The 19,710-nt window shown below is 44.5% G+C and overlaps 1 long non-coding RNA gene and 1 pseudogene across 2 annotated transcripts; both read left to right on the top strand.

Moving 5' to 3' along the window:
* Window positions 1-57: 57 nt before the first annotated feature.
* On the top strand, window positions 58-16,262 carry LOC131481568 (uncharacterized). Of its 2 annotated transcripts, none has more exons than XR_009246404.1 (3): window positions 58-206; window positions 1,777-1,971; window positions 16,157-16,262. It is a non-coding gene; the product is annotated as an uncharacterized LOC131481568 (long non-coding RNA). The 2 variants fall into 2 exon arrangements; XR_009246405.1 differs by lacking the exon at window positions 16,157-16,262 and adding an exon at window positions 10,604-10,731.
* LOC118760646 (high mobility group nucleosome-binding domain-containing protein 3-like) lies at window positions 14,427-14,616 on the top strand (annotated as a pseudogene).
* Window positions 16,263-19,710: the final 3,448 nt, after the last annotated feature.

Below are 19,710 nucleotides of genomic sequence, written 5' to 3'. Positions count from 1 at the left end.
ACGTCCGCGAGGCTCCAGGGCCCGGCGGCGTCTTTTCGGAGGGAATCGGGGCGCCGGCACCTCCCGGGGCGCGGGCGGCGTGGGAAGGCCCGGCCCGCCTGCAGGTCTTTCCCTGGGAGCCAGGGCCACTATCTGGACTGGTCTTTCCCCGAAACTGTGCCCTGCCTGGTCGGCGTGCCTGTGTCGCGACGTTAGGAAGAAACCTGGTGGGTGACACCGCGTTCCCCGTCGCTATCGGGGGGCCGTGAGTGAGGGCGAGCGCACCCTGGGCGGGAACGCTCCTCAGGCCCCTCAGGCCCGCGGGCACCGCCCTGCCTCCCCGCCCCTCCTCCCGGCTGGTCGGCCCAAACAGAAAACGATTCGGGAACAGCGAGTGGGGTCGGCTGGCTTTGTTGACCACCCTAAAATGGGAAGTCGGGGGTCGCTGGGTGGAGGGCCCGCGACTGGGTGCCCGAAAGGAGACCCCCGCGTAATAAAAGGTCTTCATGGTGATGTGAAAGCAAGCAGCATCCTCCACACGGCTCAGGAAACTTCCAGAGGAGCAGTGGCTACTGAATAAAAGTTTACTAGGCCAATCTCATATTTAGGACTAGACTGTGCTGAGCACCCTCTGTTTAATTGTCCCATTGAATCCTTAGAAGCGGCCCCTTTAAAGTTGACTCGGGTAGGGGCAGGGGTAGTTTGAAAAGTTGGTGAAAATGACATTAGAAGTAGATGTATTGGGGTCTGGCCGGATGGCTCATTTAGCTAATCTTCCCCTCACAAAACACCAGGGTCCCATCTGCACACCAGTTTATGTCCAGGCAGCCCCACTTCCCATCTAGCTCCATACTTGTGTCTTGAGGAAACAACAGATGATGGCCCAAAGCCTTGGGAGACCCGGGAGAAGCTCCTGACTCCTGGCTTCAGATCAGTTCAGCTCTGACTTGTTGGGGCCATTTGGGGAGTGAATCAGCAGATGGAAGATCTTTGTCTCTATCTCTCTGTAAATCTGCAATTCTGATAAAGAAAAAATTAATCATTAAAAAATAGATGCATTTCCATGCCAAAACATGTTGAAATCCACGTTAGGCATCTTCACAACGTTCATGGAAAATACATTCTGGGAGAAAGCACTATGATGTTGAAAGTGTTTACATTCAAATAAACGTTCAAAGATTTATTGATTTTCACTAGAAAGGCAGAGCAAGAAGTTGGAGGGGAGGCTTTGCAACCATTTGTTCACACCCCAAATATCCACAACAGCCAGAGCTGAGATGGTCTGAAGCTGGGAGCCTGGAGTTTCTTCCAGGTCTCCCACATGGGTGCAGGGTCCCTAGGACCTGGGCAATCCATTTTCCCAAGCCAGCTCCCACAGGTAGCTGGATCAGAAGTGAACCAATCAGGACACTAGCCAGTACCCATATGGGACGCCTGTGCCACAGGGCCAAGAATTAGCATACTGCACCAGGCAGCAGCCCCCAAATAAACTTAAATTCTATTTCCCCTGTGAAGTTTTTGAAGTAACCTCGTATTAGCCTTTCACATTATAGAAGGAGAAACAGGCTTGGAGAAGTTCATGACTGACCAGCATCACAGAGCAAGTAGAGAGCTTGAAGCTCACTTCTGTATTTCATTCCACTGAAAAGGCCAGGAGAGAGCAGTAGGTGCCAGGGCACAGAGACGTCACAGAACTGGAACCACCAAGGTGAAACAGTGAGACGGTGTGGCTCTGACTCTTGGTATTTCTTGACAGTAACAGGTTGTCTGATTTGAATGTTTTTCTCTCTTTGGCAGACACTGTTGATCCACCAGTCAGAATTCTCCACTTAAGGTTCTGTGAATAAAATACACTTTTGCTCTGATGTCAGTCTGCTTGCCCTAGAACAGGTGAATAGGGCCCAAGGCAGCAGAAACCTCCCAGGAGTTCCTGGCTAGAGATCTCCCTGGGTTTAGCCCAGCAAGTTGCACAGTCTGTCTCGTTTCTGTGTGGTAAGTGGTTTTTTTCTTTTTTTTTTAAATTTTTGATGATGTTTACATAGTTGATCAGGGAGGGAAGGATCAGGAGTTAGGGGAAAGTGGGTGTGAACATCATTTCCAAATTTTCTATTTCTTCTTCCTGTTTCAGGGAGAAGCCATTCCCTGCTTCCCAATTGCCTCAGTACCCAGGGATGGGGAACGGTGACCCAATAATCAACCCAGGGTCCTGATGTGGCACACACACTGAGTGTTCTGCCCAGGTGGTTTTGATAGTTCAGAAATGCTGTCGATCTCGCTGATCCAAGGATGAGGGAATCCTTTCAATATCCATTGGCTGACATAGTCGACCTGAGAGTCTTCATTCACTCAGTTATTTGCAGTCATTGTTTGGCTGGTGTAGTTGTCCAGTTTGTTCTGTTTTTCTCTGCTATGGTACCAGATGTCCTCTGCAGGCCCCAATGGACTGCCATATCCTCCATGTGCATCAGGGCCTGCTGTCCACTGCTCCATCTCTTCCGCTGAGGAGAAGCAGTTCTCACAGGTGGGAACCAAGGATCCTCATCCCTGGGACTCACGGACTCGGTGCCCACCGCACAGGTGGACCCACATACCTGGGCCAGGAAACCAGGACCATACCTGCCATGCCTGTGGCAGGTGTTTTAATTCAAAAGTTGGTGGCAGATAGAATGTAAAATTTTTAAATTATGCAGTTTTTCATATAACATGTTTCCATGAACTTAAAAAAAAAGATGTATTCATTTTTACTTGAAAGGTAGAGTTACAGAGAAAAGGAGAGACAAAGAGAAAGCTCTTCCATCCCCATTTGGTTCACTTCCCAGATGGCCACAGCATCGGAGGTAAGCCAATCTAAGCAAATAACTAGGAGCTTCTTCTAGGTCTGCCACGTGGTTGTAGGTTACCAAGGCTTTGGACCATCTTCTGCTGTTTTCCTAGGCCATAAGCAAGGAGCTGGGGGAAGTGGAGCAACCTGGACATGAACTGACACCCATATGTGATGCTTGAACTGGTAAACAGAGGATTAGCCTGATGAACCACTATTCCATACCCAGCATGTACTTTTTGAATATCCTTCATATGCATGAACTTCAAAATTTGGCATCGATAATAATTTATCTTTTAATTCCATTATCCATGAACTCTGAAGGGCTCTGTGTGCCAGGACATGTGAGGATGTGTGAATGCATAGCAAGCACTGGCTGGCTCAGTAGCCAGTCTTGCCTGACTTCAAGAGGAAGGCCCAGATCCAGCTCTAGAGAATGAATACGGGCCAAGCGATATCCCATTCACCTTCTCACTATTTAGGCCAGAGCTCAGGATACAGGCTTGACCTTTGGAAGGTGAAGGATGGTCGGTCCCCTGGGAGCCTGAAAAAGGGAAGCCCAGCGTGATGCAATTCTGCCTCTTGACTACAATGAGAATGTGACACTTAGAACTGCGGCAGCTGTTGTAAGCTGAGGCAGGCTGACCTAGGGAGAAGGCAGAAATGCTGAGGCTGGTACAGGAAGAGAAAAAAAAAATCTGGGTCTTTGAGGATATAACAGAGCTGCTGGTTGAACCAAACCTGGAACTAAACTCACGTAAGTTGCTAGTTCCAACTGTCTGAGAAATCATCATGACCCACAGTATTTCTCCTGAGAAACTCCTTTAGGGTGAAGACCCAACTGTAGACTCTGATGTAGCCTTCCTGCCTAGCACACAGTAAATGCTTCCTGGTTAGTACCAGTGTGGGCAGGAGAGCAGAGGAAATCCTGGGGCTTGGACTCTCCTCATTTGGGAATGACTTGCCAACAATCAGCATAGAGCAAAGAACATTTATAAAAGGATGCAAATCCTTTTTCCTGAATTAATTGAATCATGTTCCCTAGGGCATTTTAATTATAAGATAAATATGTATTTTTTTAAGATTTATTTTGATTGGAAAGTCAGATATACAGACAGGAGGAAAGACAGAGAGGAAGATCTTCCACCCACTGATTCATTCCCCAAGTGGTCACAATGGCCAGAGCTGAGCTGATCAGGAGCCAGGAGCCTCTTCCAGCTTCGGAGGAGACCTCCTCAGGGTTTTAGGCCATCCTTCACTGCCCTCCCAGGCCGCAAGCAGGGAGCTAGACAGGAACCGGGGCCGCTGGGACACAAACCAGTGCCCATGTGGGATCTCATCACATGCAAGGCAAGAACTTTAGCCACTAGGCTGCCACTCTGGGCCCAAGAAATATGTATTATGAAAAAAATGCATAGATCCTTAACTTGTATTTCTGTTTGAACTTTGGAAGGCCCTTTATATTAGAAATCCTACAGGGTTTTAAAAGAAGTTTCTCTGAGCTCCCCTCACCTGCATAGTAATTTAAGAAGACTGCTGTGAATACCCTATCCTGTCACCAGAAATAATGCTGTCTCCAATTTTCTGTCTGGGGAGGGACCTTTCTTCAGCTTAAGACCCCTTCTGTGACAGTAAGATGTTTTTTGAGTCTTATTGACCCTACAAAATCTTTCTTCAGTGTATTTCTTCACCGGCTAGTGCCTTGAAAGTGTTGTCTCCCACTGGCTCTTGCTCCCTCTCCAGTTTTTAGCCTTCTAATGTCTGATTTGCTTCCACTGCACCTCCAGCACTCTACTGAAATCACTCTTTGAAAGGTCACCCATAATCCTAATTATCAATTCGGTGGCTGTTGGGCAGTCCTTCACCCCAAAGCTTGACCTTTCTTACAGTTAATACAGTCCTCTCTTTTCTCTTCCCTAAAATGCTTTAGTCCCACACAAACCCAAGATGTCCTTGCTCTCCTCTCTCTGTTGGTTCGTAAACTCCTTCTCTGGATCTTTTTTCTGAGGATCTCATCACTGCCTTTCTTGCCTTCAGCAGTACTGCTCAGAGATCAGGACTTGCCTACAAACTGCTTGTATTTAATCCACAGGGGGCTAACTACAAAAAAGTGCTTGGCAGAGTTTATGGCAGTTTGGCCGATCAGCATTATCCAAGCACCTGATTATTAAAATGCCTCCCTTTAAACAGAATATGGAGCAGTCCAAGTTATGCAGTGAGTTGTAGGAGACATGCCATATTCTTGTCATGCCACTAAGACTGCATTACAGTAAAGGAAATTGTGAGGTCAGTCTGCCATGGTAACCCAAAGGAGGATAAAAATCTGTGAAAAAAATTTAGTGTTGATTTACTTTTAACTTATTTGTAGGATTTTCTTAATTTCAAAGTTTACCTTGGTTTTCCTTTTTGAAATTCACGGGTGAGAAAAGCAAAATTTGTCATTTTTTAATTTATTTATTTATGTTTATTTGAAAGGCAGATTTACAGAGAGAAGGACAGAGAGGTCTTCATTCACTGGTTCACCCCCACAAATGGCCACAGTGGCTTGAGCTGAGCCAGTCTGAAGCCAAGAGTCAAGAACTTCTTATCTGGGTCTCCCACAAGGGTACAGGGGCCCAAACACTTGAATCATTCTGCATTGTTTTCCCAGGTCCTAATCAGGGAACTGGATCAGAAGTAGTCAGAACAGAAACAGGCAGCCATATTGGATGCAGGCACTAAACGTGGAGGATTGGGCTATTATGCCATTCTACCTACCCCCTGTGTCATTTGGTTTTAATCCCAAATTGTAGATAAAAAAATAAGCCTATCTTATTTTATCAATAAAAGGCCCAAATCAACATCGAGTTAGTACATAACAAAGAGAAATGAAAAATAATAGATCAAAGATATTGTACTACTTTTACTCAGAAGTATAATCCTCCATTTATTGAGTCCATAGCCAAAGCTCATAGTGAAGGGATAAAGCCAAATACACACTAATGAAGCAATAAAGTCATTAATCTTAAGGGATACACATAAATCAATCATAAAATTACTGCTTTTTTAATATGTATTTTCCACCAGAATACACTGAAATATTTAAGAAACTCATAGATCCAGAATCCATGTGACTAGAACTTTAGAGAACCCTTATTGGAACTGGATGCTGAAGTAAGGATTGGTGATGGATTTTGGAAATAAAGCATTACACCCTTTATCATGGGTAAAACTATAGTGAATACCCTGAGCCTGCTGAAACATTGCTGTGAATCTCCTCTTCCGTTCTCTCCACAAGCTTTCAAGATTGGTTTCTCTTTTATTAGAGCTATGAAAAGTTTTCATGACAGACTGCCACATGAAGCAGTCTTCAGAAAGTTTGTGAAAATGTCTTCTATGAAAAAACTATGCATGGGTTTCAAATATTTCTGCACCAAAAATAAACTTTTAATTCTGTCTTCCATGATCTGTTGAAGTGCCCCTGATATGTTACTTCCTACCAGTAGCTTGCCCCAGTTCAATATAGGTTGGATAATTTAATAAGCAAGGAACACATTATTTTATCACATTCAAACTTTTAAGTGTTGATAACCATACTGTTAGTGTAGTATTTAATATGGGAAATGCCATTTCACTTCCAACCCTATTAGTTGTTATGACAGTAGTGACAAATTATTAGCATAATAGCAATTCTCTGTGTCCATTTTATATATACTTTGAATAAAATGTGTATGTTAGTAATTTTTCCACTTGATTCTGTTTTGTTTGACCTACTTAAACTGAAATGTAATTTTATTTCTGTCTGAGAAACGTGAGCCTATATTTGATGAATCTTTTTTTGTTTTCATTTCATGACAAATGGGAAATTAACAGGGATAAGCAGTTGCTTTTCAGAAACTCACAGGTTGAGAAACACTGGCATTCAGGGGTCTTTAGTTCCCTTTCTTGTTTTATTTCAATCTTGCAATTTCAGCCACTAACTGAGACCTGTTTGGTTTACTTCAATTATTCACAGTTAAGGATAATTGTAAGGAAGGATAATGAAGAAAACATCAAAAAAGTGTCTCTGCTGGCACGCTTGTGTGTCTTAAGCTCCCCCTCCACAAGCAGGCTCCCCTTCTTGCTGCCATTGTAAGTATCATTCTTTATCTCAATTCACACTTCTTAGTAGAGAGATTGTGACTTATTGTCTTACTAATTTCCATGAGCACTTACATAATTTACAGGACATAGAGCAAAAGGGAAATGTGAGGCCCTTTGTTCAACAATTAAGCATTTCAAGATGGTGGCAAACAGTGGTGATTGCCATTAGCTCAAACATAGGCCTTCCAACCTGAGGGCTAGCTTACTAGCTAGCTTACAAGCCCATGAAGTTTGCCAGCTGATGATATCTGTATCTGTTCAGCTAACCAGTGTGCCCATGCCTAGAATGGATGAATGAACCTTTATCTATTGAATCCCAAATCACTTTGTAGGCCTCTGTCCACTTAGTAAAGATTTGCTTTGGACTAAGTCTGATCCCTACCTAATCAGGTGTAACAAGGATGGTGAAAAAGTCAGTGTTGATGGAAGAGTCCTGCTGCTGGAAGTTGGCTCAGAGATTGCCACGATCACAGGGTCAGGTAGAGCATTGTTCTTTGTTTTGTCCATGAGAAAAATCTTGGTTCTTTAGGGGGAGGTCTCAGTTTCTTCATTTATAAAATCTGTAAGACATTAATAGAAACAGCTGCCCCTCTCGCCCAACTCCCCAGAAGGCTAACAGAATCCTCTATCAGTAGCTGTTGTTTGTTTGTTTGTTTGTTTGTTTTGCTCTGGTCCTGCCAAGAGCACATACCCACTCCACCCTCCTGGCAGTCACGTACTGCCAGCTCTAAGCTAGAGGGATTGTTAGGTCATGTTTGGAAATTTCAGGAGTGGTGGTTCCTACTTTCCTCCACTTCCTACTATGTCTAGAAAGCAGGTCTTAGAAGACAGTTCTTTCAATATAGAACAGAATTTTGAAAACAGAGCTAGGAAAGGACAGCTTTCCCAGTAACAGCAGTATACTATTGCTGAGGCAGCCACCATAGACAAAATAGGAAGTCCTGATCTCTCACTTGTCCTTCTATGTAGACAATAAGGTAGGCAGATATGGGCAACTTCTCCACATTAAAGTTCTAGACAATGAAACCTTGCGTATTAGTTTCCTAGAGCTGTTATAACAAAGTCCCACAGACCAACAGAAATTTGTCTCCATTCTGAATGCCACAGTCATATCACAGTGTTGGCAAGATTGGTTTCTTCAGTGGCCTCTTTCCTGGGCCTGCCAATGGTCATCTTCTCTCCATGGCTCCTATCACCCTCCTTCTGTGTCTGTGTCCTAATCTCTTCTAAGGGCACCAGTCATATTGGACCAGGGCCAACCGTGGTGACATTGCTTTAATGTCATGAGCTCTTGAAAGACTTGCTCTAAATACAGTCACATTCAGAGGTACTGGAGGCTAAGACTTCAACATCTAAATTTGGAGAGTAGAGGAAACAAGATGTCTGGGGAAACAAGGTGTCTTCAACTCACAGTTCTGTCATCCATAGGCAGTGTTCAAGGTCTGAAACATCAACCAAAAGGACATTTTACTATTTGCCTACTTTGTTTTATATATATATATATATTTTAAAGTCCTCTTTGGTCAACTTCAAGTTACTAACATAGTATCAGAAAACACAGAGTTGGGAAGAGAGAAGAGATGTACACATTTGGCTCCTGCAAGTTGGTATGAACCAGCTGTGAACACTCCAACAGAAGCTGATCTATTCATGCCTATACATCAGTGACTCCTTTGGATAAGTAAATCCTCAAAAGGACTTGGGGTGATTTTCCAGGATAACCATGTACTGGAAAAATGGATATTTAAAGTCTTCAAAAACTCAGATACTCTGAACTGACATATCATATGGTATAATTCTCCAGTTAGAATGGCATCCAATGGAATTTTGGCTCAATTCTAACTTACATTGGGTCCAGTGGGCCCATGAAAACATTCTATGGTTAATTCACTTGAATGAATAGTTGTGATAAACAATCTTAGCTGAAGAACACCTCACTTAGCTTAAGAACATCTCACCTAATCTGTAGAGTAATAGCCATTTGTGAGTAAGACCCACAAGAGGCATTGAAACCTGCCACTGTCAGCCCTAGCTGAGATAATAAATCAGGGGCTAGCATTATGGTATAACATGCAAAGCACCGCTCATGACACCAGCATCTTTTATGGGTGCCAGTCCATGTCCTGGCTGCTTCACTTCCAATCCAGTTACCTGGTGATGGCCTGGGAAAGCAGCACAAGATAGCCCTGTGGAAGTCCCAGAAGAAGCTCCTGGCTTTAGCCTGGGGTCCAGCTCTGATCATAGTGGTCATGTGGGAGTGAACCAGCGAATGAAAGATATACCTCTCTCCTTCACTCTGTGTAACTCTGAATTTCAAGTACATCTTTTTTAAAAATAGCAAATTGGAAGCAAGGTGATACCTTCAGAACAACTGCAAGGATTTACTCTACTCTCAAAGATATAAAGGCTGCAGTGCTTATACATTCCCTCGTATTCCTATCAGGTGTCTTGTCTGAATTCTAAAAAAAAAAAAAAAATTGTTTTCTTGGCTGATCAGCCACCCGTTTGAAAAGGTGGTATCCCCAAAAGAAGCTATCATGAAGCATGTGTTGTCTTCAGAACAGATCAGTATAGACTCTTGCATTTTGTATGTCATTATTAATTTGATAAATTTGGCTTTTTAGGTCCCAATAGTAGGAAGAATCTTAAGTAATTTAAGGGACAAACATCATGGTACTCAGTTAACACACTATTTGAGACAGCCCCATCCCATATCAGAATGGCTGGGTTTGAGTCCCACCTCCACTCCAAAGCCACACCCAGGGAGGCAGCAAGTGGTGACGCAAGTGCTTGGGTCCCCACCACCCAAACAGAAAAGCAGATGGAGCTCCTGGTTCCAGGCTCTGCCATGGCCCTTCTTTAGCTGATGTGGGCACTGGGGATTGAGCCAGTAGATACAAGAGTCTCTTGCTCTCTCACCCTCTCTCTTGCTCTGCCTTTCAAGTAAGTACATTAAAAAAAAAAAAAACTATTTGCCACTTATACATGAAGGATAGAAATACAAGGTTAGTTTCTGACTCTAGAGCTCTTCTACCCTCTGTCATGTTGAAGATAAAGGAAGAAAAACTGTAGATCAGTGGTTCTCAATGTATTTGTGCTAACGGGCCAGTTTCTCTCTCTCTCTCTCTCCCTCTCCCTCCCTCCCTCCCTCCCTCCCTCTTTCTCACTCTTTCTCTTTTCCCCCAGTACATTTGCAAATTATTGAACTTGACTACTACATATTTTGCAACATATGAAAATCACTGAATTTGACAATAGCCAAAATAATCTATACCTGCTTCATGAAGAGTCTTTTGATCATGTGCTTGGATGTCACAGAAATGTCAAATTGTTTCAAAAGTTCTAAGCATAACTTTGCAGCTTCTGAATTTATCTCACCATGACCTGATAGTCAAGAGTTTAACAGCCAGCACTTGTCTATAAACTACATCTGGAATTACATGGTCTAAATGGCCTAGAAAAACACATGCACGTGAAAGAACAGGAGATGAGCTCTGAGATTACCAAGGGTTTGTCAGACTGATGAAATGTGTAGGATTCATTGCTCTGGGCATGTCTCTAACTCCCTTCCACTAAGAAGGAGACTCTTCACTGGCTGGGCCTTTTAAATTTTAAAAGCAGTGTATGCTGTTTGGGGGATACAACTCCAATCCATTTACCAGGTGGCTTAAAAACTCCCAGTTGCGAAAGGATACCAAAAGCAGAAACATCTGTTGACCAAGTCCAGGCTGTATAATACTGCCTGTCACTTGACATGTAATCCAGGAGATTCAGTGGCACTGGAGGTATTTGTAGTGGGTAAGTGCAGTATGACATTTCTGGAAAGTCCTTGTAAGAGCTACACCTCTAACTAGAGCCTTGGAGTGAGACAGTGACTTATACAACAGAGAGTTACCTTCTCTCTGAACGGTCCATAGGCTGTAGGAGCTGAGAGCAATCTCTAGCTGACCCACAGTAAGACACTGAAACCTGGGGCATACGACCACAAAGACATGAATTCTGTCAAGAACTGAGTCTGGAAGCAGATCTTTTCCCAATTGAGATGCTATATGAAGACCCAGTTTTGGCCAATACTTTGATTGCAGTGATAAACTATGCTCAGACACCTGACCCAAAATGATGATGAGATAGTAAATGTATGTTGCCTAAGCTGTTAAGCTTGTGCAACATTTTTACATAACAGATAACTCACAAGGTAATACAACCAATCTGAAAAATGGTTTGATATTTTCTTATAACACTAAACATGGAATAACCATGTGACCCAGCAGTTCTGAGATTAAAAGAGCTGGAAAACAAAGGTTCCCTCGAAAGACTTGATCGGTGCCTGACCTGGGTGGAGTTCCTCTCTCCTGGCTTTGGTTTGCCACAGTCTGGTCACCGCAGCCATTTGGAGAGTGAAGCAGCAGATGGATCTCTCTCCTTTCCCTTTATCTCTTTCGCTAATTCTTTCAAATAAGCTTATAAGTCTTTTTTTTTTTTTAAGATTTATTTATTTTATTACAAAGTCAGATATACAGAGAGGAGAGACAGAGAGGAAGATCTTTCGTCCGATGATTCACTCCCCAAGTGAGCCGCAACGGCACAGTTTGGTGCTCCGGAGGACCAGGATAGATGTTGGACGGGCTCGGCTAGGCCTCAACCCCATCTGAGCCATATATGAGATATACGTGGGTATGGACGAGACGTGGCTGGGCTGAAACTCTCAACAGCAGGAACCAGAATGGGTTGAAGAACGGAGCTGGCCGAAGGACCTGCTGGAATGCGTGAAGCCCGACACCGGGAAGGAGTCGGAGGGAGGAACCTGAACAGTTCCTCTGACAGGAAGCTGATTCTTCTTCTTTTTAATATGAATGGGAAAGAGAAAAGAGAGTGAGTACTGCCATCTACTGGTCCACCCCCGCAATGTCCAAAACAGCCAGATTTAGGTCAAGAAAAAATCAGGAACCATGAACACAGCCCAAGTCTCCTAGGTGAGTGATAGAAATACAAATGTTCTAGCCACCATCTGTAGCCTCACAGATTGTGTATCAGCAGGAAGTTAGTTCAGAAGTAGAGGAGTTGGGATTGAAATATGGGATGCAAGTGTTCCAAGCGGTGACTTCACTGCCCAACATTCATCCTGAGCTACCTGTTCGCAGAGCCCAGCCGTGTTCTGCACTCTGTGGTCTCTTCCCTCCTGGTCTCCTCTTCCACAGCATGCTGTCACTCTTGATGAAACAGCTTTCCACCAGTTTTACAAAGCTCTTTCATGTGTATTGGCTCCACTTTTGCAATAATTCCATGAGATGTAGTTTATTAGACCCTTTCACAACTGAAGAAACCGGTTCAAGGATGTTATGAGATTGCTCAAGCTCTATTAACTGGCGAAATAAAAAAAATTTAACCCAGGCAGTGGTTTTATTTTAAAGCTGTAGTTTATTCCTGATCTTATTTATTTATTGACTTGAAAGGGAGGGTGACAGATACAGAGAGCATTGCTGATTTGCTAGCTCACTCTCCAAACAGCTAAGGCTTCGTTAAGTTCAAATTAGGGACGAGGAATATTCAGTCCAGATCTCATAGCTCCCAGGGACCCAATTACTACTTGAAACATAACCTGATGTCACCCAGGACGTGCATGAGCAGGAAGTTGGAATTCGGAGCTGAGCCAGAACATAACCCCAGGAACCCAAAAGGGATATAGAGATCCCAAGCACCATCTTAACTACCATACCAAATGCTCACTCCAAGGCTGTGATTGTTAATCCAGTATTTTTTCCCCTGACCTTCAGATAAAATTCTAATTTCTGTGGTTTAAAGTACTGACCATAAATATACTAGAAAAATGGGAAATCCTGTGAGTTCCATATAAGAATCACAATGAACATAAAGAGGCACACTGGACATTGACCAGGCTCTGTTCCCTCTGCTCTGGTCTTCCCTGTCTCTCCTTTCTCTTCCCATTAGAAAGTGGATCCTTCCCCAGTTCAAATGCTCTTTCCTCCCACTAGGTCCCAGGGATCCACATCCCACTCACATCTGCTTTTCTTTCTTTCTTTTTTAAATATTTATTTATGACTTTTTTATTGGAAAGGCAGATGTGCAGAGCGAAGGAGAGACAGAAAGAAAGATTTTCTGTCCACTGGTTCATTCCCTGCCATGGCTGCAACGGCTAGAGCTAAGCCGATCTAAAGCCAGGAGCCAGGAGCTCTCTGGGTCTCCCACACAGGTGCAGGGTCCCAAGGCATTGGGCCATCCTCCACTGCTTTCCCAGGCCACAGGCAGGGAGCTGGAGGGGAAGTGGAGCAGCAAGGACACGAACCAGCACCCATATGGGATCCTGGCAGGTGCAAGATAAGGATGTAGCCACTGAGCTATTGCACCAAGCTCCACCTCTGCTTTTCAACAGTTAAACTAAGTTAAGGTATGTTGTAAGAGACAGGCATCATTCATGTAATATGTGAATGAAGAATATCAGCATTCTAGAACAGAAGCTTGTGTAATAATTCCAAATTTCAACCCACATGCTTGGCTGTGTAAGAAAGGGCAACTTCATTTGTCCCTAATTAGTATTTTTTTTGCAATTTGGCATCTCCACCAAGTGACAACAACTTTAACTTGGTGAACACATATCAGAGAGGCAGTTCAAGGGTGCTTATGGAATGTCAAAGCATCAGGAGATGGAGTGCCTGGCCCCAGGCTTGCATTTAGCCTTTGATCTTCCTGTTTATTATTTGTTTCCTGACACACAAGTGATTGCTGAATTGTCTCTTATGATTCCATTAAAGTGGCTCTTACAGCTTGACAACTGTATTAGTCTATTAATAGTCTCATTATTTTAACAGTACTTGGAGCTGGTGTTGTGGTGTAGTTTATTAAGCTGTTACTGTGATGCCAGCATTCCATATGGGCACCAGTTCATGTCCAGCTGCTACACTTCCAGTCCTGCTCCTGGCTAATGTGCCTTGGAGAGCAACAGAAGATGAGCCAAATTTTTGGGTTCCTAAAGTGGGTTTATTTTGGCTGATGATTCTGGAAGTATGAGATCTAAGGGTGGCAGTGGTCTCCTTATTGACAGAGTCCTGCAACAGCAAAGATCATCACATGGCATGTGAACACACACATGTGGATATACATATTCCCGTGTACACATACATGTGTACATGTTTGTGTGTATACTTGGGATTATGTATTCCTGGTCTCTCTACAAAACCACCAGGATTCAATCCTGGGGTATCCACGCTAATAATCTTGTCCAATCTTTATCACATCCCAAAGGCCTCATCTCCAGATGCCATGGTGGGATTAAGTTTCTAACTGCTGATACCACGCAATGGGTGGTATCATTTCAAAACATGAGCTTGCGGGGCACTCCAACTACAGCAACACAAGCCTTTTCAAGTCTGTACAGCCTCCGGGGCCATAGGAACTCACTGTACCACAGCCTGCATTTGAGCAGCAGAGGCAGCATCCAGCGGTTCCAGCCTGTTGCTTTACTTTTGGCTGCATCCACACAGCCATTATGCCAAGGAGGAAGTCTCCAGAACATACAGAGGGAGGGCAAAGATGGATCCAAAGTTAGTAAACTGAAGTCCACAAGATTGTCAGCGAAACCTGCCACACTCAAACCTGAGCTGAAACCAAGGAAAACGCCTGCTGAGAAAGAAATTGGAGCAAAGATTAGCACAGGTGCTAAAGGGGAAAAGGAGTAAGAATAAAAAGCACGGGGAACGAAGGTACTGCAGCATCTGAAAGGGGAAACTGAAGTTGAAGAGGCTCAGAAAAATGGAATCTGTAGTTAATGAGGGAGAACAAATGGTCACAAAAATTGATGTTTGTATTGGAACAACTTTTAAAAGCTATTTTTACTGCATATTTTGTAAATGTTAATTTTGGGGGGCTCTACTCGTTGTCATACAAAAATATATAAGGGTGGACATTTTACCCTCTCATGGTGATACTTTTTGGAAATTTTCATCATCCTCAAGTAAAATAAATATCAACTTAATATTGGGAAAAATAAAATTCATTGTCCTGTCAGGCAGAGATGTGGACATTATGAAGAGCTACTGAAGTCGCTGTGTGGCACCCTCCAAGCATGAACCATCAAGGTACTTCCAAGCCACACTGTGGCCCTCGGAGCTCTGAACACTGACCCACTCCTGTCTGCCACACTGCCCTTTGCCTCTCTGTAGGAACATATCTGAGATGGCCTCTCCTCAAGCCCGCACTGTCCCAGTGTGCTGTCACATGCCACCTTCCTCCCAGGTGTGGCTCAGTGCTTCTCTCAGTAGCCACCAACACAAGGTATCTTCCCACTCATCTGCCATCTGAACCCTCCTCCTCAAGGAGGGGCTCTTTGGGCTGAAGTCAGGGAGATTTTGGCTGATTCATGTTACAATACATTCTACATAATTATTTGTGCTCTGTGTCTTCCTCAGAGGTGCTATGAATATTAGATGAGAATACTTTGGGCTGTTATTTCATCTTATTAATTTATTTGAAGAGAAAGGTTAAAAAGAGAGAGGGAGATCTCCCATCCACTGGTTGATTCCCCAGATGGCTGTGAGAGCCACAGCTGGACTAGACCAAAGCCAGGAATCAAGAATTTCATCTGAATCTCCCACATGATTGCAGGGACATAAGAATACTGAACTGATCCAGCCTTGATCATTATAAGGATTTGGGGAGTGAATCAGTAGATAGCAGCTCTGTCTCTCTTTCTCTTTCCTAAAAATAGAGTAAATGTTCAAAAAGAGATGATTTCTGAATCTATCATCTTTCATATTTGATCGCTGATGTTTTTTGTACAGTTGCAAGTAAACCGTATAGAGGTTTACTTTCTTGTCTACACTCATTGTCCTTTGTCATGACTTCTGAACTGTAATTACAGAATGTACAGTAGTGGGACAACTTGTTTTTGGAGTTAGCTCATTTTCATTTTCTTCTCAATTTGACTTTTCTCCCCCAAAAACAAGCAGTAGGATTCTCTTTTTATGCACAGGTGTAGGGAAAATATAAAATAGGAATTTCATCAACCTTCTTCTCAAGCAGCTTGGAATCTTTTTAGAAAACAAACTCTAGACATCTGTGAGAAGTTGCATGGCAAGGCAAGAGTGTGCATGCAAAATGTGTTGCTGGAAAATTATTCCAAGTCATATAAAACTTTTGATAAGAGCTCTGGGAAACTAGATTTTTGAGTAATTAGTGAATCTTAAATAAAGATTACATTATGATGATTTTTTTAAGCAGAATGAACCAGTAAACAGATCCAACTAACTACATGCATATGGGAGAAAAACAAATATGTAGGTGAAACAAACTGGAGTCCCAAACTGCTTTTACGACCTATATGCTTCATCGCTCTGTCTCCGTCTCGCTGCCTTCATATGGATGTGTGTCTGCACTTGCCTGTCAGTGCTTCCCTAGGACAGAGAAGAAGCCAGCTGCCCACTCCCACAGCTGCCTGATATCTGTTTGTCACAGAGAAGGAAAAACATTCTAGCTGTCATCAATGTGACAAAACTGGAAAGTGCACCAAGTTACAGACTGCATCTGTGCCCACCAGCTGGTGAAGCCTGTCATAGTAACTTTCCATATTTATTTTTGTCAATTTATTCATCTCATAAATACTTCTTGAACCCCTACCGTGGGGGTCCGTAGGACCCAGGGGGAACCTTATAGACATGGATTCTTTCGATAGACACAGGAGGCAAAAGCTGCAAGTTAGGCTGGCTTGTCTTTCCCTATGGCGAAGCAATGGAATGCACAGCCAGGAGAGGGCGTTAGTGGGTAGCAGCTCTGCTCTGGGGACTCTAGACAGCCTCTTTCAAGCTGAGTCAAGCCTTAAAGACAGAGAACTGACCTGTAGACAGGCCAGAAGGCACGTGAGGAACAGAAAGATATGTGAGGCTAGAGCACTACCAAAGATGACCCGAGATTGGAGAGATTGACCAGGGTACACAAAATCTTGCAGGCCTCAATATGGGACACAGGGAAGGATTTTAAACAAAGGAAGGACACAGTCAGGACTTCCTGGCTGTGTGAAGTGAGTAAAAGAAAATAAAGAGAACGGGATGATCAGTTAGGAGGCCATCACACCACTGCCTAGTGTGACCAGAACATACTCAGGTTCTCCCCCCTGGGTTTCCAAGTCCAAAGTCTTCTGGATGACAGGCCCCACCCAGAGAAGCAGAAGCTTTCAGGAAGTCTCCACAACAACACGAAGACTTTGGACTGGTTTATCAGCCAGCCTGACAGCAGATCAAGCTTTGCTTAATGAAGTCTCATGGTACCCCACGTCTCTGACAGCCTGTGTAGGATACCAGGGTTCTGCATGTGCAACACAGGATACAGTGTCGAAGATCACATGGTTAACTTAGTTAGGGTTGATTCTCTGAGGGTGCAGCCAAGACCATCGGACAGAGGGAAGGCCAGGACTCCAGTGGCCAAGAGAGCCCAGCTACAATGTCTCAGTCCTGCAGAGCACATCTTCAGAAAGACAGGAGCTGACATAGCCTCATTGCTGATGGCCATAGTGTACCTAGAAGACACAGTCACATTAAGCACTTCAACACTGGAAATTGTGAAAATAAACAGTTAGCGGATTTGGGCATCAATGTAAAATCAAGAGGAGATGGGCACTTGTCTAACAGCGCCCCTTGTGGCAGCAGATGCTCACAGCCTGGATTCTCACTGCAGGATGCCTGTGGGGGGCAACAGGTCCCATTTTTTCTGTCCTTGGCCTGTTGTTGGGCCAGAGTAGCTTTCAGACAATCCTGAGCACAGGTAAGATAGGAAGCTCAGCAGTGTCTCCCTTAAAATGTTCCTTCAAGGGTCTTGATGCCAAATGACTCAATCACCATGGCCTAATTCACAGCCCAGCTTTCCTGGAGGATCAGGCTGCAGATCAAGTTCATCTGGAATTATACCTTCATTAAGTTTCTTCCTCATCCCATTAGATCATTCCTCTATACATCACATGCTTAAGAATCCTATTTAGGGGGCCTGGCACGATAGCCTAGTGGCTAAATCCTTGCTTTGAATGCACCAGCATGCCATATAGGTTTAGATCATGTCCTGGCTGCTCCACTTCCCATCCAGCTTCCTGCTTGTGGCCTGTGAAAGAAGTGGAGGATGACCCAAAGCCTTGGAACCCTGCACCTGCATGGGAGACTAAGAATTGGCTAAGCCAAACCCCTGTAAATTGGCTCAACTCCAGCCATTGTGGCTACTTGGGGAGTAAACCAGATCTTTCTCTCTGTCTCTCCTTCTCTCTGTAAGTCTGACTTTCCAATACAAATAAATAAGTCTTTAAAATAAAATTAAACAGAAGAATCCCCTTTAGGGCTCTGCTGCCCAGGAACGTGACAGTGGACAGGGAGTTTTCTAACTGCGTACTCATCACAGAGGATGTGATTAGGGATGTGGTTACATCATCCACTTGAACTATGTTCCTGATGAACTTCTTGTTTACAACCTTCTACCACATACACAGGAAGAATTAAGTCATCTCTGGCTACCTGAGGAATTGAGCAATGGAGGGCTGTCGGGCCTTCTGGGTAGTTTATGAAAAGAGCTAGGTAAAGTTTTGGAACTGCCAAGCAACTATTAATCACTTTAATTGGAATGATAGAGTTGCTGGATCAGTTCTGTCTCCAGCCTCATTTATTATGCAAACCAGTGCATGCTGTGGCCCAGCCCATCCCTGCCCACCACACACATGCCCTCATGACACCAGTGAGATGTGCAGCCCAGTTGGAGCGACCCCCACTATACCCCAGCCCTGATTTCTAGGTATGCCTGTGAGTGAAGCAGACTGGTCCAGTCTGTCATGCACCACATTAGGCTTTTGTACACACCAATGGGTGCTACAGCCTAGCCCAGCCCAACCGACCCCACCATCATCCCACACTTAAGCTGATAGGTACTACTAGCTGTCTAGCCAGGCCTACCTCCAGCTTGGTTCTCATGCTCACTGGTGGAAGTTGCAGTCCATCTGAGAGGTGCCTACCATTTCCCTACTAGGCCCACTCCCAGTCCTGGACCTTGCACTATCCAGGTGTTTCTGCAGTCTAGCTTGACAGGATTTGTCCCCAGCACTTGCCAGCTGATGCTGCAGCAAAGCCCAACCAGCCTATGCACACTCTAGCTTGTGCATATACCAGTGGATACAGTTGTTTAGCCCAGCCTGGCTCTCGCCCTAAACCTGCTCAGATGCAGTCAGTAGGTGTTGTAACCCTGCCTAGGCTGGTCTGCCTCTGGTCCCATTTCTCACACTCACCAGTGGGAGCAGTGGCCCAGCAGGGAAGTCCTTGGTGCCCCTTACCAGGCTCACCCCTCTCCCCAGTCTTACGTGTACTTACAGGAGCTGTGGCCCAATCTGGCACAGCCTGCCTCACCTTGGCATTTACCAACAGATGCTGTAACCTGGCCTGGTCTGCCCCCAGTTCCAGCTCACGCTGATGGGTGCTGCAGCCTAGCCCACCCAACTCCTCGTCCCAGCCCTAATGAAAACTGGGTGGTGTTGCGCCCAACCCAGCCTCTCACACTCCATCCTGCTTCTCACATCTGCCAGTGGGTGCTATAAACTGGTCCAGCCTGGCCCACCCCCCCCCCCAGACCTGATCCATACGTATGCTAGCGGGTGCTGTAACCTGGCCTGGTGTGGGCTACTCCTAGCCTTGTTTCTTGCATTCACCCAAGGGACTGCTTCCTGACAGAGGAGTTCCCCAAGATCCTCTATCAGGTCTCCTTTCAGGGGCAGATCTTGCACATATTGGTGGGTGCTTGGCCCAGACTGACTT

This window comes from Ochotona princeps, chromosome 12 (genome assembly GCF_030435755.1).
Source record: "Ochotona princeps isolate mOchPri1 chromosome 12, mOchPri1.hap1, whole genome shotgun sequence".
Taxonomy (NCBI): domain Eukaryota; kingdom Metazoa; phylum Chordata; class Mammalia; order Lagomorpha; family Ochotonidae; genus Ochotona; species Ochotona princeps.
The sequence above is the reverse complement of the archived record's forward strand: the minus strand, read 5'-3'. Positions and strand labels throughout refer to the sequence as shown.